Raw genomic sequence first — 4365 nt, 5'->3', positions numbered from 1 at the left:
CTTCCTTCCTTCCTTCCTTCCTTCCTTCCTTCCTTCCTTCCTTCCTTTTTCTAAGGCACATGAAGAATTTAGGAGCCAGGCTGCCCTGATTTCTAATCCCAGTTTGGACACTGGTAAACCGTGTGGCCTTAGAAACAGCTGGCTCTTGCTAAGCCTGTCTCCCCATCCTTAGTGTGTCTTTCCTAAGGGCTGTTCCAAGGATAAAATGAGAGCCATTCTGACCTGGCTGGGAAGTGCTCAGCAGACAGGAGCTTCCCTAGGTCATCAGAAGCTTCACTTCGTAGACAGCATATCCTGGGTGTAACTCAACCTCTCAGGCCCTCAGGCCCTCAGGCCCTCAGCCCCTCTCAGCACCTCTCAGCCCCTCTCAGCCCCTCTCAGCCCCTCAGCCCCTCAGCCCCCCTAGCCCCTCAGCCCAGGAAGGGGAAGGAAGAAAAGTCCCATGCCTACAGCTTTCTGGGACAAAGTAGACTCTGAGACTGAGGGTAAGGGGTGTAGACTTCTAACTGTACTAAATAGCTCTACTTCTAGTGAAAATATTTGAAGAAGCCAGATATGATGGCACATGCCTTTAATCCCAGCACTTGGGAAGAAACAAGCAGATCTCTATGAGTCCGAGGCCAGCCTGGTCTACCTAGTGAGCTCCAGGACAGCCAGAGCTACATAGTGAGACCCTGTCTCAAAAAAATCAAAGAAAAGAAAATTAGGAAATTTTTAGGTCTCAGGCATTTCCCTGCGTTCACTGCCTAGAGAGAATGTTAGTGTTAAGATTAGGGTAGTCCTTCAGGAAAGAGACCTTGGAGTCCATCTGTGCCACTGGTATTTGAATCCCAGACCTGATATGTGTGACACAAAATACTTGAGAAATACATTTACCATGGTCAAATGAAAGATTCCGCTGGGATTCTTTGTTTGTTTGTATTGTGTTCCAGTGAATAATCATTAAATTTGTCACTGCAGTGACTTCTGGAAACCTTTCCTTCTATTGAGGAGCAGTTCCAAATTATAGACAAGATTTGCTGCAAAGCAGCAAGCTGATAACAGAGATCCTGATGGCCCCACCTGGGACTCTCCACTGCTTAAAATACACGTATTTCCTATTACATGGGTCCGTTCATTTGTTGTCATAGTGAGGGGACATACAGCACAGCACGTGTGCGGAGGTCAGAGAATGACTCGATGGAGTTGGTCCTGTCCTTCCACAGTGTGGGGCCCGGGGAATGAACTCACATCACCAAGCTTGGTAGCAGGCACCTTTCCCTGCTGCGCCACCTCAAAGACCCCTCTGCTCCTTGCCTGATACCCTCCCCAGGAACTGCTGGGCACCGGCACAGGATGAAGCAAATTCAGGGAAAAGCAAGAGTTCATTTTGGAGCCACAGGGCTGTTCAGACCTCAGGGAAACTAAGGAAACTAAGGCCCAGTCAGTCAGGCTGGTCACAGTTGTTCTCGCCGTCCATGTCTGAGACAAAATTACCAGGCACTTTGTGTTTCTGGTAAACAGCATTTGAGGTTTCATGTCAGTATGAGCATCGTATATGAAAACATCTCTGGCCATGCAGGTAAATTACCACCTTGTTACAGTGATTCCTCCCCACCGAAGTGAGATGGCCAAAGCCCTGGAGACATGCAAAGGTCTGACCTGGGAGAAATTCATTCCTCTTGTCAGCAGGAGAGGAACCTCACACATCAGCTTCTTTCTGGACCAGTCATAATATGGGGCCTGATTCCCAGATACCTCGTTTTGGTGATGGTTCCCTAGGTGAGGCGCCTCCCTTGTCATGCTGGTGACTTCCAGCCTGCTGAAGAGAATAGGAGCACTACTAGCCAGTACCCAGAAGGCTGTGCTTCCCTGCTCCAAGCCAGGTTCCTTAGCTAGATGTGGGTGCAGCTCTATTCACACACCCGGTACCAAGGCTTCCAACACAGTGCCTAGACCTCCAAAACGCAACTCTCCAGCCCTGGTTCCTTTCCAGAGCCCAGAGTCATACCTTCTGCCATCTGCTGGGCTCTGCTCAGGAAACCCGGCCTTGTTCTCAGACATGGGACACATCACTGATCACAAGTACCTACTGGGAGTCATGTACTTCATGACAAGGCTTTCTCCCCTGAGCTAGAGTCATTCCTCACTGTATGCCTAACAGCATGTCTCAAGTAGAATTTCCATCCACGAGCTCAGGGCAAAGACTCGGGAAGCCACTCCTCCTTTCTCCCACTCCACACCTGAGCCTTCACTTAGTCCTGCCAGCTTAGCTTGCAAAACACAGCCAGAAGTTGACCACAGTTCGCTACCTATGTAATTTCCATAGAACTGTGGGCAACTCTGGGGGCTGAACCAATGGACTTTTTTTTATCAGAATGACGTCCTCAAGTACATAAAATAAAACATGCAGGGCCACCAAGAAAGCTCATCATACTGAAGGACAGAGCCCAAAATATGGTAATGAGCAAATCTAGGGAATATTGGTGGGCTGCTGCACGGCTGGCTATGGCACTATATGAAAAGCCCTGGCGGCAAGCCTGGCAGTTGCTATAACTCCAGGTGATCCAGCACATGATGGCGTTTCCAGAAACCCGCAGGCACTATGTGGAACATGTCACACCAGACCACCTGCCTAGGCATGGTGCTGCCCACAGTGGCCCTCAGAGACATGCCTACACACCCGCCTGATAAAAACATGGCTGAATTGGCTCATTTCAGTTGATTCTGGGATGTGTCAAATTGACAGCTAATGCTAACCAGGGCAGTGGCCTACATTCATCATTGAAGGGGATCTAAAATTGAGTTAGTCAGCTGGGACCATTGCTCACTGGTAGAACACCTGCCTAAAATTGAGGCAGAGGGCAATAGAATGAAGATACGTACACGCTCACACACACTCTCTCTCACACACGCATGCACACATACAGGCATGCACACACATACGTGTGGACACACACGTGCATATTAAATGTTGGGGAAACTCTCTGGAATCTGGCTGAGGACACCTGGCTGTGTCCACACAGCTGGTGTCCCTGGCTGGGGTTTCTGCCAGAGCCTCCACGCTCATCCTCAGGTCTCTAAACAGACTTTCCTTGGGTCATTCTCTATGCAGCTATCCCATCAACTGCTTTCCTGTGTATGTCAATCACTTCTCAGCCTTTGACAGCGGTCCACTGAAATAAATGAAGCGGAAATCGTCTCACAGCCAACAAGGCCCTGTGTGGTCTGGGCCCTGTCTGCTGCCTGCCTTCTCTCCTGCCAGCTCCCCACTCATTGCATTCTGGTCTATCCCATGGGGCCTTTTGCCCAGTGGCTCTTTTCCTTCCTTGAGGCCTTGAGGCCTCACCCTCTGTTCAAGTGTCATCACCCCAGAAAAGGTCTCTCCTGAGTCCCCCTCCCCCACCCTGCTAACAGCTCTCCCTCAGTCACACTCTGTCCTCAGGGACAGCTCTATGTCCTACCTAAAATGTGCCTTCTCCGCCTCTGTGTCTGTCTCTTTTCACCACTACTGGAGGACAAAACAGAGAGGCCACTATACCCAGTGGCTGGGCACACCTCTATGAGGTCTGGCCTGGTGGTCCTTGAGCACTCTGTGAGGGAGAGGGAAGCCAGAATGGGAGGAGCTGGCATGTCAGCAGGGCCTTGTTTTACTTCGTGCTTCATGCGTGTTCTTGCCCTCTAATGGGCACTTCCCTCTCCTGTTCTGGTCCCCTGGCTTCTTATCTCAATAGAAGCCCAACTGTCATCACCTCCCTGTAGCCATCAAGCTGCCTAACCCAGTGGAGTCTCCTGGTACAGGTGCCTGCAGCTTGCAGAAGAAACCAGCCTCCACTTCCATAGCCTACTGCATCCCAAGTCGAACGAAAGCAATGGGTTGGCTTGATCCAGCAGGATCCACCGGGTCTGGTTCCCAGTTGGAATCCCGTTGCAGTCTTGGGAACCAGGATGAAGTGGTTCCCGAGGACACAATGACTCTAAGTGATAGTTAAATACAGGAATCTGGAGAGACAAAGGACCAGGAAGACTTGTATCAGGGCTGGGCTGAGAGCCATATCCCAGGCCAGAACATCAGGCCTGCCCCGGCTGGGACCACCTTCACCTAGACAGGGCTGGAGTACAAACAGCCACATAGCGTGTACTTACAAGTTTTGTCAACCTAACAGAGTGAAATACAAATGTCTGCTGTGCTCTTACCTTGATAAATATGCCTTCAGGATACAAATCCAGGTCTAGACTGAGAGTTTTCACACTTCTCAATGTTCTCAACTGTGGGTGCTCCTCTCCTGTTTGTCCTCACTCCCAGCTCTGTCTCATGCCATGAGAGACTAACCTCATTACACACACACACACACACACACACACACACACACACACACACACACA

This window comes from Psammomys obesus, unplaced genomic scaffold, assembly GCF_907164565.1.
Source record: "Psammomys obesus unplaced genomic scaffold, mPsaObe1.curated_primary_1811, whole genome shotgun sequence".
In the NCBI taxonomy this organism is placed as follows: Eukaryota; Metazoa; Chordata; class Mammalia; order Rodentia; family Muridae; genus Psammomys; species Psammomys obesus.
Note: the sequence above shows the minus strand (reverse complement) of the source record.